Below are 17,633 nucleotides of genomic sequence, written 5' to 3' on the forward strand. Positions count from 1 at the left end.
GAAAAATATGACAAGCTTGCACATGCACGAAAGTATCTTTGAATATCATGGGCAAGAAATAACCTAATATTAAAATTATATGAGTAGTTGCTTCTATTGAGCCATGCCTTTTACCATACTTATTGTGAAATTATTCCAAAACTTCTTTTACTTCCTCAAGTTCCAACATTTTAAGTAAATCCCTTCATAGTTTATTTTATATAGTTTTCTATCATGCAACATATAGGATTCACACTTCATTTTGAGTCCCCTACACTATGAACTATTCATCCAACTAGGACACTAATTTGTCAAAAGATAGTAAATAACATCTTGGTACTAGACATCGATTATTACACTCAAGCCAATATCAACTTGAGATACTACAATCTTTTTATGATTGTCAACATCTGTTTCATTTTCAAAAAAAAAATTTCTTTTCATCTTTTATTTGACTACCTGCTATCTTTCTTGATAATCCTTGGCCTCTCACAAACTTAATGGGTTGGATTTACAAATCAAATTCTTGAAGGATCAGCATCCATTTCCCTTGCCTTTCACCAAGTTCATTTTGCATCAACAATGTCTTAACTGCTAGATCAAGCATAATTGCATACACCTTACTCCTCACTATATAATGAATAAACTTCTTTACCACTTTGATTAAAGAAAATGAATATTTTTCAAGGTTGGAATAATTTAACTTAGCATTTTTTAGAGGGCAGCTCATAAAGGAAATGGGTCTTTCATCTTCCTTTTCCTTCTTCTATGTGAGAATCCCAACACATGAATGTTCTGAAGAAAAAGAGTATATTTTGAAAGGTAGTCCAAAGTATGGACTTACCAATAATAGGACCATAGAAATAGCCACTTTGATATCCTTAAATGACTTCTTGACCTCTGGTACCCATTCTATCTTAGCTCCCTTCTTTAGTAAATCATTAAGGAGACAAACTATCTTTCCAAACCAGCCTATGAATTTTTGCACAAATTTTATCTTTCCAAAGAAGGACTCATGTTCTTTTTTATCATGGGGAGGTGATAACTACAAAATGGCTTCAACTATGTTAGGATCAATGGAGATTCTAGCTTTAGAGATGATATGACCTAGGAGCTTCCCTTTGGTAACCCCAAACAAACATTTCTTGGGATTGAGGGATATGTTGTATTTATGACATCTATTGAATACCTATCTTAGATCAGAAATATGAGTGGTTCATTCCTTTGAAAAAATAGTTAAATCATCCATGTGGATGACCATACACTAATTTATCAATACCTTAAAACTTTGTCCATGGCTCATTGAAATGTATCTCTTGCATTAATTAGTCTAAAAGGCATTCTTCTATAGGATAAAGTTCACCCATTTAATTGTGAATGTCATCTTAAATCTATTCTCTTCATTGACCATGATTTGATTATATACTAAATATCCATCCAAGAAAGACATCATCTTTGAACCATTAACAATTTTTAGAACTTCATCCAGTGAAGGTAAAGGGTAATTGTCTTTTTGAGATGCGAGGTTCAATAATAAGATTAGTAGGCCTTTGTCTTTGTTAGAAAGGCTTTGCATTAGGTTTTAAAGGAATTTCATGCATAATAATCTTGAGATCATATGTTCTTACCTCCTTATAACTCCAAGCAATGACATCCTTATACTCTATAAGTAATATGAGTATACCCCCCCTTTCCTTTGCATTGCATGCCTTTCTAATAATTACCATTCTAGGATCTTCATCAGTACACAAGTTGCATGAATTAAATTCTTTGATCCCTTATTCTTGGACCATTCTTCTATTAAGTGTGGATTCATCATGATAAAAAATGCATTCAATTTCAATCATTCCTTTAGGAATGGAATTAGTTTTTAGGTTTAGGATCCCATCTTCATCTTTGAGTTCATCATCTTTAGGTTTGTTACATTAGGAGTGTCATCAATTTCATTCCTTTTGAAGTGGCCATTGCACATGATAAATTCAATTATATATTGATCATCCTAAAAAACTTTAAAGTTTGTAATGTTATCAGGAATGGATGGAGCAGCAACCAATTTGACTAAAAACCTTTTCAATTTCATTCTCTTGATAGGTTTTAATGTGCTAGCTGAAATAAGGAGAGCATCTGCTACCATGTTTTTCCTCCTTGGAATAAATTTTATATTCAACGCTTTAAAATCATCCATTAAATCCCATACTCTCTTCTTGTATGCAAGCAACCTCTTATCATTGCAAGAATATACCAAGTTCACTTGTCTTATAACAAAGAATCTCTCTTGACTATGAGAGCTATGATTAATTTCTACAATGCAAAAAGGAGTCCTCAAACCAATGCTTCATACTCTACAACATTATTGGTACATCTAAACTGTAATCCATAAGCTATGTAGAAAGACTTACCTTTTGGGTTGATCAACTCAATACCTGCACCGAATGCTAATTTACATTTGGAATCATTGAAGTAGAGTGTTGATATCAGATCCCCTATGGGTTTCCTAACCTTATGCTTATTCATCCTTAGCTTTTCTTTCACTTGGGTCTAGAAGGATTGTTTCTTGGGTACCCATTGTAATATTCGATGGGGTGAACTTGATAATTCTCCATTGTTACTCCTTGATATAGGAGGTGTTTGTTTTTCTTGTTTATCCTAAATTTCCCTTATCAATTCTACAATTTCATCCATTTTGGGTTCAAGATGGATGATTACCAACATTCATCCTTGACCTTTCATGTACCATCTCAACTTTGATCATCCTACATGGAGGAGAAGACAAGACCCCACCATTTAAAGAGGTAGCATATATGATACATTTAGATCTTCAATTTCTTCTTCAAATTTTTCCATAGATTAAAATATGTTTATAGGATTATGATTCTCTACAAGTTCATCTTTTAGACCATTACTATTCTCTAGTCTCATCATCTAGGTCAATACTTTAGTAACTATTTTTTAGCAAGATGAATATTTGAACATTGAATGAGTAACCTTATGTAATCAAAAAAATCCTGGAAGAAGGAGGATATTGAGGTCATCTTCTTCTCCCAGAAATTTTAAGTTAGCTACCATGTTGTCTATGAATTGTGTTACAATATCATCCTAGCAGATTGAAATCTTGGATTCTACATCTTGATTATCTAATATTTTGATCAAAGTTGTATACAAAGACATCACCTTGTAGTAGTCCAAATCTATTTGTAAGAATGCTACCTCATTCGGATCATTTTATTATTAATCATTGTTTTTAACTTTGGCTTTGCATCTATCTTGATTTGATTGCAAAACCCCTTCCACAATAACCATAGCTAAGTAAAATCTATACAAAACCAGCTTATTAGGAATTTGGTCCATTCTCTACTTAGTATTAGTTAGTATGTTTCTTGGATATCCACCACATGTATATCAATGATGTCTTGAATTTAGGGATCTACCATCAACTGTATCAATACATCTTTCGACATACTAGAGATTTCAACTTTATTTTATCTAATTGGATCACTATTTGGCTGGAGGGTTGAGGATTGACTTCTAACCTTTGTGTTATCAATAGTAGTATAACATTACAAGAAGCTCCTAAATTAATTAAGCAATTATGAAGATTCTTCCCATATATCCTAATAGTAAGCAAAAATTGGGGTACCTCAAGCTTGTCTTTAAACATAATTGGCATTGCCTTTGAAGCACTAACTTGTTGAGATATTGTCTTTTGAGAGATAGTATTCATATTATGGGGTGTCTTTGTATTATCAAGGGTCTTCATCAGTGATTCTTCTTGATGAGGAAAATTGTAAACATGTCAAACATGGAAATTTTGGCCTTTTTTCATTTCAAATTTTCCATGGCATTATACTTTTCAATAGACCAAGCTAGATTTTTCAAGATTATTGGCACATTTACTTGATTCTGATTTTTTTGTCCTCCATAAGGTGGGATGATCAGTATGAGATTATTACTTGCTCTCAAGTTGAGAGGAGTTGGTTGTAATGCTGGTAGAATTCCATCTATCATAGGTTATTTCTAACTTTGTAGATTGTACATATTTTGATTGTTATTGCAAAAGGAAAACATCTCTCGGTTGAATGTCTAGTTCTTGACTGAATCAAAAAGAGAATTCTGCATTGGCTAATTGCTCCACCTATGTGTTCTATGTAGAATTGTAAGATTCTAGAGGATAGTGCTAAATTTTATAAGAGGAGTGTTGTCATTAACTAGTGAATTCTGAGTTATGTCTTGATTTTCATTGTAGTATGAACCATCATTGTTAGATGTGTTTTGACCATAATCATACTAGTTAATGTCTACATACTAAAAATTACTATTGTTGTTGTCTACAAGAATGCTCCAATTGTTCAAAAAAGTGTTACATTATTTATTCTATCTCTGGAAGTCATTGTTACGATCAGGAGGATTGGAATTGTTTCCTCCATTGTTATTCCCAACATTGTTTGTTTCCAACATTATTGTTTTGAACATTGTTGTTTCCAATGAAATTCCAATTGTAATTGTTTTTGTTGTAAGAACCAACATTTTTTATTTTGAATTTGTTATTCTATCCTTGTGAAAATATTAACTGAGTTAGCTTATTTTTCATTTGTGACATGGTCTTCTTCATTTGACCAAACTCAAAGGAAAAACTATTGTCTACCCTATGGAAGCTGCTACCTTTTGTTCAAAGAAAGTAGCTTTTAGAGGCTCATACCCTAGATATGTTAAAGTAGGGTTTTGCAAAGTAGGTGCCCATTATAATGGAAGTAGATTCATAGGTGCTTTGATAGGGTATGTTGGCATCATAGTAATAGCTTGAGCTGGAAGCATCAATCCTCCTCCATTAGGATTGGCTTGCTTAGTGAAGGTAATTGCTTCTGTGAAGACTTTATCCAATGTGTCCATATTTTTTCTAGGAAATCTTCTTAGAAAAACAATAGTAAGATGATCAATATCATTCAAATAAATTTGAATAGTGTTTTCAAATGGTATAACCTATGGCATTTCTAACTTATGATACCATGTGAGAGCGATGGTTGAAGTGCAAATTGTCTTAGCTGGATCCCTTTTGATTGATATGAATTATTGATGTATCATGGTTGGATTGATAAAAGTTTTGAATTGTTCCAAGAACAATTTTTCAAAGTAGCCTAGTCTCCAATACATCAAGGCGACAAATTAACATAGAAATTAAAGGAAACTTCCCCCAAAGAGTAAGGGAATAAGTGAAGAACTACATTCTCATTAGCAATCTGCTTTCAATTACAAATTTCCTTGAATACCTTGGTGTGATATTCAATAGTTTGCATATCTCCATAGGTGAACCTTGGGAAAGACTTCTTAGGATTCTTAGGAAGATCATTGAGCACACCTGTTGAGTTAATTGGTGAATCTAAAACATTGGGTGGTTTTTGTTGAGGTGGAATGAAAGAAGATGATAAGATGTTGAATGGAAGAGGTAGAATTTAGGGGATTAATTTGTCACTATGAGGCTTACAGAAATGGCTAAGCTCAAAGAACTCATGTGCACTTCGTGAAGATCTCAAACCTCATTGAAATGGGGATTTTAGATCAAAATCCTTCAATTTGTATCAACTCTAGAAAAAGTGCACCTCTGTAGAAGTACACTTTCTCACAAGTAAAGAACACCTTGGAGTTTGGTGCACCTACACACTTGGCACACCTCCACAGCTAAAAACTTGGAAACTTAGAAATTTTTCTAAACTTATGAAAAAATGCAAAATTTTGGAGTTTGTAATTTTTCCTTCTATTCCATGTTAAGGCCCTCCTTGTAGAGTCACTTCTGTTGAGTTGTCATTTTTCACGATGCTTAATGACATGAATCCTTTTCGACTCCTCTCTTGAAAAGCTAATCCAAGGATCAACTCCAAGGTTCTAGGTGATCTTGCAACCTACTAGAATTTTCTCAATTGAAGATAAATGCGAATAATCATGAGGAGGCATTTTCTAGCTCTGAAATGATTTAGATAAGATGTATGATTTACTTGCTATCTCAAAAAGAATAACCACACAAAAAGGAATATATTTTTCTATTTTTGAGATGAATGCAATCTTACAATGCAACTATATGAACTCCTAATTTAACCAAGGGGTTAGTAAAGAAAATAATAAAGATAAGATGACAAGAAATTTAAGCAAATAACATGATAAGTAAATCCTAATGGACATAAACCATGGTAACAACATGTCCATGAGTTAAGCTTTTGAAAAGATCAGTAGGTAACCAATGAAAATAGGAGCAGTGCTTCCTTAATTCTATTGATGCAATTGTCGATGTGAATTGAGTAACCATAAAATGTTTCACTTTTCATCAAATCCCAAGGCCATGGAAAGTGCACTCATGGAAGATGAAAAGTTATGTAGGAGCAATATGATGATCTCTTCTCAAACTAAGTATCTCAATAGAATTTGTAAACCCGTTGGAAACACGAGAATTAAAAGATCACACAACTAGAAATAATGCAATAAAATTTTGGCTCAATTACATTCCATGAACATACATTCACAAAATATAACACAATTAGGCAAGAATCACTACACTTCAAATGCAAGCACCAAAAACATATATTATTGCAAAATAATGATAGCCCTAATTACATATTACATTCCCATATTTCTAAGAAATATTCTCCTTAATTTGTGTTGAGAGTGAGACATATATTTTTGCAATAATATTCTTCTAAACTAATAAAACATATCTATTTATGCACAAACTAACTATCTAACTGGTGCTAAGTAGGACTCCGTCCATTTTATATCATTAATTAGATGCATGAGTCTTTACATGTCATAAAACAAAGAAATCATGAAAGAATAAGAAATAGAAAGCCTTCAAATGATATAGAAGTGATTGGAAGTAGAAAAAATAGAAGCTCCATCTTCACTAGGTGTCCACACGAGTTAAACTGTTGTCATAATGCATTTCTAATGCATGGAAAGTCTAAATTTAGAATTAGCAATTAACTATCAGTACACCTATTAATTATTCAAAATATTTTTGAACACTATTAAAAAAGTGCACCTGCATGCTAGCACACCTACACAGCTAGTACACCTGAGCAACAGTGCACCTTAAAAGTAGGCTCCAAAAATTGCAAAATTTCACTAAGTGTCAAAATTGAAAATCTGGCTTTTGGGTTTTGTTCCCCTTTATACCAAAGCTATGTTTGGGTATTTATCCTTGAATTTATCAATGATCTTAGTGACTTGAGACACATCTATAAAATCTAAGGCTACATATTTGCCTTTCACCTTATGCCTATAATTGTTGACTTCAATATGGGTCTCTGCAAAATCTCGTAATTTCACATCAATTTCCAATAAAGCCTCTTATGTTCTAAATACTTTCCTAATGTCATCATCATTGGTAGCTTCCTCAAAAGTTTTTTAGAATATCTCCAGTACCACCTCTATTGGTATTCACTTCTTTTGTGCATCATCCTAAAAAACATTTAACAATCATCACTATAATGCTTCTTAGCTTTCAAAATTTGCTCTTGGACTTGATCCTTGAGCCTGTGAATCTCTGTGTAATGTTTTGATTACTTTATTCCCATATGTGATCTTTTCAATCAAATCATCAATGTTTTCTAACTCCTCCATTGTATATACACCCATCATCATCTAATACCTTTGGCCTTTAATTACCTGTAATGCTTGCAAATCCTTGCCCCAGGTATCTATCTCATCCATTAGACCAGAATATTAATTCAAAATGGCTATTAGCCTATCCACATTCTCTTTCATGATGTTTAATAGCTTTAGATTTCCCTGAATGATTTGTACACCCTTGTCCTAAAACAATTCTCCCCATTGCTACAAGCTCTCAAAAATGGGTCCAACTATGCCACACCGCTATCTCTTCTTTCAATTTCTACATTCAAAGTTTCCTCATGGTTTTTCAAATCCAAGGGACCAACAACTTCACTTAGATATCCCTTTAGGATTTCATTTTGTTGCTAAACTATTATTAGTTTAGTCCCATCTTGTTCCAAGCTGATGAATACCTCCTTCATTCCTATTGTAACCATTAGCTTAGCAGTACTCATGGTAGGTTTCCCAAGCATGACTTCCCTAATATGATAATCTTGTGGCATCAATTCTTCAAAATTTGAATGTAGAGGAGGAATAGACACATGTGTAAACAAGTCCTAGCTCTAATCATTCATAATGAAAGCTAATGCCTATGCATCTTTTAGAGGCGATTCAGGCTTCCTCAGAACCTCAATTGATTCCATTCTATCCTCTCTTTAGTAGTGAATTGCTACCTTTTATTTCTTATTACTTCTTTCCTTAGCCATCTTGGGATATGTTGTACTATGAATTTACCTTTTAAGGATGAAGGAATTTTCTCAACTATACTCTTCCCCTTATCACTCCTTTCTGGAGTCTTCTCCTTTTGTGAGAAATCCACATCAAAAGTCTCTATATCTATAGAGTCCATAGTCCTTAGTTTGGTGTCTTCATAAATTTTTTGAGGTTGTTCACTTATCTTCCCTTCTTCCAATACTTCCTCAGTGGAGACTTTTTGTGGCTCTTCCTATTGTCCTACTTGTGCCTATTTTTCTTTGTTATTTGGAGGAAGGGGAGTAACTAAAACTCTATCCACACAAAATGTAACATGATGTAGGAACAATGGAATTATTTTATGTCCTTGTATTGAAGGTGGTAATTGACTCCAATCCTCCTACTGAGGTTGATTAGTTCAAGCATCTACTATATTGTCTCCCACCAATTTAGTACCCACTAGCATAAAATCAAAAGCTAAAATCTAAAAGACATCAATGCCTGCTCAATCCTACTCATCTATCCATTGTTGCATCTTATTCTCTGATGTTTTAGTTTGAATGGGTTGTTCAAGAATAGATGGAGGTTTTATGGCGGAGGTCCTTCTCCTTTCTAACTCTATAGCTCTTTTGAGATGATTCCTCCTATTCAAAGTTAAATTATCCTCTTCATCCTCATCATCCTCTTCTTCTACTTCTTCTAAAATAGGTTAGGGGCTTTATGGGAAACAAATCACTTTCTTGATTACTTTTTGTCTCTTTTTAACCAGAGACTTAATCTTTCTTTTTTCTTAGGCCTAGAGGGGGAGGCTCATACTAACTACTAAGGCATTTCTTGGATGTCCACTTCATCTCGTTCTAGTACTTTCTCAACTAGTAGTACTTGAGGATTGTCTTAACTCTCTACAGTTTCAACATTTTCTAAGCCTCATATGTTTTCTTCTCTCTGCTGTGGAGCTGCCTATTTTTCTCCCTCTTCTAGTTTGGCTTGTTGTGGATAATTCCTCTTCCTTTTTCCTTTGCCTTTGCCTTTACCTTTCTATGTCCTATAATATCAAAATAGCCTATCAAGTTGGTGCACCATTTTTGGTCTTACTAGTAATTGGACTGTAAATGTATAGAATGTGACCTTTGCTCCTTGACCTTTAGCTAGGTGGGCTTGAGCATGGAAGATCATTGTCTCAAGAATTGATCAAGTTTGAAATTTCTCTTGATCTAATTATTTTTCAATTTAATGATGTGTCTATCCCTATGCTTAATTTTTGAGTTATCTTCTTTGTCACTCTTAGCATTCATGATAGGCTAGTCACCAATCTTATCCCTATTGAACAATGGGTCGAGAAGATCCTCTGTATCTTGTTGCATGACCTTCAATGTAATCTTTATCTTCAAAGCACTCTATGCTAGATAAAAAGCCATCCTACAATAGTCCCTTATGTGGACATCATAGTCATTTGTTGCATTCATCCAGCGATCTTCAATGGCATCTTCATGCTAAAATGTTTTACCCGCTAAGTATTGCACTCTCCTAATGTAAAAATAGGGCCAAGGGGAGTTATACTCATCCAAGGGATACTAATCCCATTCAAACTAAAAAGATGGAATATCTTGCCTCCAATCCACCTTGAAAGGTCCTATAGTCATAGGCCATGTCTAAAATATTTTGTGTTTCTTTCTAACTCTGTCATATGCAGACAAGAGTTGTCAAGAGATCTCCATGTGAATAAGTCTATCATTGGGATACCAAGGGAGCTTCTTAGAGTTGAGTTGAGATTTGTACCTGTTACCATCAAATATGTAAATGTTTAGAACTAGATATAGTAAGCTCCTACTTCTGATATCTATGTAGTTGCCGCTTTGGACATTCTCTTTGCATAATCACCCTCTATAAACTAGATTATTGTAAATATGAAAGCATCATTTACAATCCTATATTACTTTCTTTTCTTTGAAAGCTTCTTCTTTACTTACTGAGGGTATACAATGTAAGACCATGCATTTGCATCTTGCATGCTACCCTTCTTATAGAGCCTAGGGTAATCTATCACCCTCATGGGAAACAAGTACACCAAGTATGATGTCATGTAAAAATTTTTGTTGTTCTTCATTGCCACCAGCTACTCTTGCAAGTTCTTGCTAAGAATGGAGGCCCAATCAAGTGGCATCTTTTCCATCTTGATGATATGGATAAAATGCACCATCCATATGTTCAAATGTCCAAAAGCAGGAAAACCCATGACACTACTCAATGGTATGATCAAATACCCAATGTCCTCCTTCATGTACCTTGGATTCATATCCACTTTTCTTGCCTTCCTCCCTAGAGGAGTCTTCTCAATGAAGTATAATGACTATATGATTTTGAAGACTTCTTTCACATGTTGCCTATACCATCTCTCTATTTGGTGATAGGTTATTTTGATAAATTGATCCAACCTTGGTAGATGTAATACCTTTTCTATATTGTTAGGTCAAAGATTTGGGATGTTCTTCCTAGTTATGTGTTGTATGACCCATTCCTCAAGAACATATTTCTTTTCTAGTGTCATGATTAATTCTAAGGACTACACTAAAATTGGATGTGATATTGCATTTACTAGTCCACAGTGAATCAAAGCTAAAACCATCTAAGATCTTTCAGTAGGTTGGTTGCACAGTGTTAGGAATGCACCCAAATCTGTATGACCTAACCTAGTATCCTAGATCTACAAGTACTCATCCTAAAATCTTGATTTTGTTACCACACTCTAGAACTTGAATACCATTAGCTTTGGAACCATTTTCTCAACAAGGGATGATGATGAACATGTCATCAAATCTATATAAAAAATAAATTTATTAGCTTGGATTTGGAGAAAAAATAATTAAATACACCCTAATATTGACTCAAACAAAACCCTAGGAACCAAACCACTTGAAAACATAAAAAAAATTTGACTTATGACCCTATAATGCATACAAAATGCACACCAACTGGACCAAATAGGTGCACCTAGTACACTTTTTTAAACTTAGACAAACTTTAACACATAGGGTGCATATCAGTGCACCTCATGGGGTGCATTGATGTGCACCCATGTTATTTTGGGTGTATTATCTCTTTAAGTTTTTAAGTGTAGGTAGTAGGGTACCAATTAGTTGGGCTACTTTGCCCCCAATAAGCTTTTGTTTTGTTTTCAAGGATTTTTAGAGTTCTTTCAAGGTCTCTAAGAAAAATGTAGTGAGTAGAAACACACCTCATCTTGAAGTCTTAACTTTGTTTTATTGTTTATGCTTTGTAGGTGGGGGAAGCAGAAGGTGCACCTCGAAGGTGTGGCACTATGACTCTAGAGCTGGAGGAGAACAATAAGAAACAAGTGAGGAGGGATGGGGACCCCCCTTATATAGCCCCATGTACATTTATTGTTGTGCAAGTACATATAGGCTCTACTATGCATCACTAAAAGGGGAAAAGTCTCTCTTTTAGCACTTTGGTGCACTAGCACACCTCATTAGGTGCATTGGTGCACCTTTTCTTTTCACAAAAGTCTTATCTCCTTCTGATGATGAAATCTAGAATCTAGATTTTCGAACCAAGCTGAGTTTTGACAAAAAATACTAAATAAAACCCTAAAATTGACTCAGACTCTGAACTAGGGCTCTAAAAAACCAAAAAAATAAAGTAGCAGGTCCTTAGTTCTAGTCAAAATGAGGTGTGCATTATGAAACCACAACAAGGTCAATGGTGAACTTGTTCAAAAAGGATAGTTTGAAGTTTGATGGAATAAATTATGATAGTTGGAAGGAAAAGATGAAGACACATCTACTATGTATGGGTCCAAGATATTAGATCTTGGAAAAATTAGAAAAGATGATCATTGTTGAGGAAGATTTGGAAAGTTGTATCAAGGAAGAAAAATATCTTTTCATGTGTAACATGAGAACTAGAGAAGCACTATTGTCTACATTTCCTAAAATTGAGTACAATCAAGTAAACTCACTTGTTACTTCTCATGTGATTTGATAAGCTTTACAAAATAGTTTTGAAGGTGATAAACATTGTAAGAAATTGAGGTTGCAAATTTGGATTTGTGCATTTCAAGATGTTAAAATGATAAAAGATGAATCTATGAGAACATTTGTAGTTAGAAGATTAGAAATTACTACAAGTATTAGATCTCAAGGAGGAACAAAAGAAGATGATGGGGTTATATGGAAGATATTAAAGAGCTTAACACCACCATTTAAACTAGTAGTTCAAATGATATAGCCATTGATCTTCTATACCAAGGATTTCACAAAAGAAACATTGCTTGGAAGACTTGAAGTAGTTGAGAATGAGCTTAGATAGTTCAAAGAAATGACTAGAATAGAAACATCTTTTAGTTCCTTGAATATTTGACCTATTTTATCAAGGAGCACAAGTGGTAGAGGAGACTTTTCTAGCAGCAGCAAAACTAATGAGGATAGAAAGATTAAAAAAGGAGTAGCCCTTTTGGGAAGAAGAGAAAAAAATGGCAAAAAAATATTCAAATATGAAACTTGTAATGAATTTGGGCATTATGCATCTAAGTGTCCTGAAAGAGAGAAAAATTATAGAGGAAATTTCAAACCTAGAAGATAGAGAATATTTGTATACAAATGAAGAAGATGATTCTAATGAACAAGTAGTAAGTGCTAGTGATGATGAAATAAGATTTCTAGAAATTAAAGAAGAAAGTATGGAGAAAATGGTTTTGGTATCACAAGTTGAAAAGAAATCTAATTGGATAATTGACAATGGTTGTTCACATCCAATGACTAGTGATATGAACAAGTTTTTTAACTTCAAAATTCATGATGGAGACATTGTCAGAGTTGGAAACAATGCAACATGCCAAGTTAAAGGTATTGGGTCTATAACTCTTGATGGTATGACCAACATTGGGGATGTATAGTTTGTTAATGATTTGAAGCACAATCTTTTGAGTGTGAAAAATTAGGGAATAGAGGTTATTAGTTGCAATTCATAGAGAAGACATTCATGAATAGAGAAAAAGATGGAAAGGTAATTGGAATAGGAACTAGATCTAGAGGTAATGTATTTTAGTTTAATCCTATTCAAATGACATGTTTGGTTGCAAAGGTAGATGATAGTTGGTTATGGCATAAGATATTTTGTCATATAAACTTTGATAGTATTGTGAAGACTACTAGTATGTTTGTAGTTAGAGATTTTCCTAAGATTGTAAATCCTATTGACATAATTTTCAAGGAGTGTGTTTTCACAAAGCATAACAAAACTTCTCTTCCCAACAAGAAGTTTACTACTACAAAAAAATTAGAGATTGTACATACAAAACTCAGTGGTCCTAAAAAGACTAAAAGATTCTATGGTGAAAGGTATTTCATAATTTTAGTTGATGACTTTTCTAGAATAATGTGGGTTCCATTTCTTTAAAAAAAAACCTAAGGCATTCGATAACTTTAAGATATTCAAGAATAGAGTTGGGACTAAAATAGGCATGAATATTAAACATTGAAGATCAGATAGAGAAGATGAATTTACTTCAAATGAGTTTAACATCTTCTATGAAGTTAATGGAACTAAAAGATAGTTATCATCTCTAAGAACCCCTAAATATAATGGTATAGTAGAGAGAAGAAACAAGTCGATAATAGAAGTGTCAAGAGCTATGTTAGCTAAGAATAATGTATCAAAGATGTTTTGGAGAGAAGCTATGAATGCAACCGTCTACACTATGAATAAAGTGCAACTTAGGAAAGACCCAAACAAGACCCCTTATGAATTTTAAAATTTTTATTAGTAAGTGTTGTATCAAAAGAGATGATGATATTGGTAAGTTTTATGTAAGAAGTGATGAAGGTATTTTTCTTGGTTATTCATTGAAAAGAAAGGCTTATAGATGTTATAATCTAAGAACTAAGACTATTATGGAAAGTGCAAATATGAGAGTTTATGACAAATTTAGAATACAAGAAATAATATGTAAGGCCCACACTAGTACCCTATTATAGATCTTGAAGAAATAAATATTATTAAGAGTTAATTGGGTTACGATTGACAGTTTTGTTACTAATAATGATTTATGAGATCCTATTAGAGACTAAAGCTAATTTTGGTTATTATAAGTGTAATACCCATTCAATAACATTAGGTTGTATAGAATAGATAGAATGAAAATGAAACTCTATATGTTCAAGCTAGGGACTTGATCAAGGGATTCATAGAATGATTCACTAGCCAAATTAGGAAAGATGGATTAACATTTTCTCTCATAAGAAATAACAATGGATGTAGATTATAACAACAAAAAAATCTAAATGGTTGCATTCATAGATTGTTTTTAATCATCATGACATAATTTTGGAACATTCTAATGGCTTGAGGGATTAACCCTAGAACACACACACCCTCATAGTGTAGTAAAGGGGTATTGCTAGGAATGTTGTGATGTTTAACTTGACTAAAAAGATACTAGTTGCTTGTTTCGATATTAGTGATCTCTACTTAAGACATATACTAGAATCCATTCATTTATTTTAATGATGTAATAGATATGACCTCAATGTTTCATGGTTATGATAGACAAGTATTGTAATAGTGTTAGAATGGTAATTTCATTATGTTAAGAAAGATAAATGTTGATACACATATTTTGATATTGCAATGATTTGAATATTTTATGGAAATGATTAGATGCAAGTTAATTGTATATGCTAATGTGAATTATGTGATATTGGATCATTCTGCACTTATCTATATGTATTTCTATAATATTTCATTGGGCTACTAATGGTTAAGTTGAGTGTGCAAGAAAGTTGAACCATGGAAATTATTTGGGGAAACAAGGTTCAAACCTATGTGAACATGGTAAAGCCAAGGTGAATCTTTGGAAGATTCAAAATCTTGTTGCATTGTGTTTATTTTGTAATGTGATTGTGCATGGGCATTATAAGTTTAAAGATCATGATAAATTAGAGACATGTCATCATGATGTGTAAAGTATTTTAATGTGTGTATATGTCATTTGATACTTGTGTTATCTATGTGTAAATGACATGTCATATAGGGTTTTAGGGCATGAAGTCACTTAATCTAAATTTAATCCCCATTATGATAATTGGGTTAACCCACCTTGGCGAGTGTTAGGATGAGTCACCTCCATGATGGAGTTCAAATTAAAATTTGATAGGAACTTTAGAGAGCCTAAAAGTGGTTCTAAGGTGTTCATGGTAGTAGTATAGGTTGGGGGTCTAGATACAACCATAAGTTGGCCTAGGGGACTTGGGAGACCCTCTAACCCAGTCATTTTCAAGCCAATTTGAAAATCAAAGTGTCACATGACTTATTTCCTCATCCCTCCACTTGGGTAAGTTCCTATTGGTAGAAAGGTACAAGGGTGTAAGAGGGGTAGGTGAGGATGGAAGTGGAGGTCCTTTTAGGGAGCTTGTCCCAAACTTAGGGGTTGTTCACCCACTCTCTAATTGTAGGAACATATAGGGTTTTGGAGGAGAAAACATGGGAGCCAAGGGAGGGAAGCTCTTCATCACCACTTCATAGCCATTAGCTTGGAAGGAGGTTAGTGCTTCATGCCATGAATTTACTTATCTCTTGAAAGTTGAATAATGGAGATAACAAGAGTATTCTTGCAAGTTTTATGTGTTGCATGTGGTGTATGTAGTTGTTGTTGTGTATGTAAATGAGCATGTTGGATTTAATTGTATTTGATCTTGTTTTCTTGAATTTTTATGGTGGATTAAATATTGTCTTGGGTGTGAAGGCTTCAGTCACCCTTGGGAGGGAAGAGAAGCCTTCCGGTGAAGGGGTTGGTTGGGCTTTACATTGAAGTTGAGAAATCCTTCTCTTAGAGAGAGGAAAGATTTGATGGAGTATGGGCTCCATTAGAAGCCATTTTCCTTTCTATTGTTCTATGGGGAGGTATAAGTCAGAATTTGTGAAAGAAGCAAGTATGGATAATCTTATTGAGGCATGTGAATATTTATAGCCTTGGATGACATGTGTTTCTTGGAAGCCTTGTTGGGAATATTGCAATTGCAATATCTATTAATGCATAAGGATATGGCATTCTCCCCTTTGGAGAGCCCACCTTCACCCAAAGATTAAGATTCCATTTGTGAATTATTTTGTAAACCTTGGTTGGGGTTGTGATTGTACTATAAATATGTTGAATTCATGTTAGTTATTATCTTGTGATATTGCTTGAATGTATCCTAGTTGAGCCTTGTTTCCCCTAGCTTGAGAGTGGTCTCCTTGAGGCCTAGGTTGGGAGGTGAACCTCCATGGTTCACCATTTTTATCTCTCATTTGTAGGTTCTTATTTAAAGATCTTGGAAATTTGGAGTTCTTGTTGTCTTTCCATGTGCATAGGATGAGAAGACATTATTGCATTGAGATGAGATAGAGAGAAAACTCCATCTTGTTATGTGAGTCTAACTGTATTGTAAGAGGATGCTACTATCTTAGTTTAATTGTTGAATGGAAAGGTTGTGAGTATTCATGTGTAGCAAAATGTATTTCCATTGTGTATGTTTTGATACATTGATTCCACCACCTTTTGTGTATCATGAAAGTGTCATGGAAGAGAAATTCATTATAATAATATTGCTATTTCATTGTATTGGATAGGAATATCAATCAAAGATTTAAAATACTTGATGTTTCTTGAGTGGTATGAAAAGATTGCCAAACTAAATTTGATATCATAGAAGAGTTTGTATTGATAGGAAGATTATCTTGTTGATCATTATTATCAGCTCAATTCTATTGTATAATAGTTGTGCATGTATATTCAAATTGAATCTTGCATGAGAATACAATGTTAATCCTTGAGCAAATGGATTCTAAGCTTCATAAGTTATAGATAAAAATAACTCAAATGGTTCATATATAAACTTGTAATGAAATGTATATCTATTGCATTAAGTTTAATATTTAAATGTTAAATGAATAATCAATCTAGACTAAACTTAGTATATTGAGTAACTCCAAATTATCATGGAAATAACATATCAAGAATACCTTAGACTATAGAGAAAAAAATTAAAGGTTGACATGAATTCATAAGTGAATAAGAAATAAACTTGTTGTATGTGCCCATTAAACTCTCAAGAAAATGTATGGGGAAGGAAATAATTCCTTCCCCAAGATTATAGATCAATAAAATATGGGTCATCCCTTTTATAAAAAACATAAACAAAAGACTATGATTATAATAAATTCTAGACACTTAGTTTTTTTTAAAAAAAATAAAATTGAATGTACCTAATAAGATGCCCCACCAAATAAGAGATTAATTTTCAAATAAATACATCCACCTTCCCCAAGTGCCTACCTCTCCCCTTGGGAGTATGGACACATGTGAT

Source organism: Cupressus sempervirens, chromosome 8 (genome assembly GCF_028749045.1).
Source record: "Cupressus sempervirens isolate cs-2001-9-10 chromosome 8, ASM2874904v1, whole genome shotgun sequence".
NCBI classification, from domain to species: Eukaryota; Viridiplantae; Streptophyta; class Pinopsida; order Cupressales; family Cupressaceae; genus Cupressus; species Cupressus sempervirens.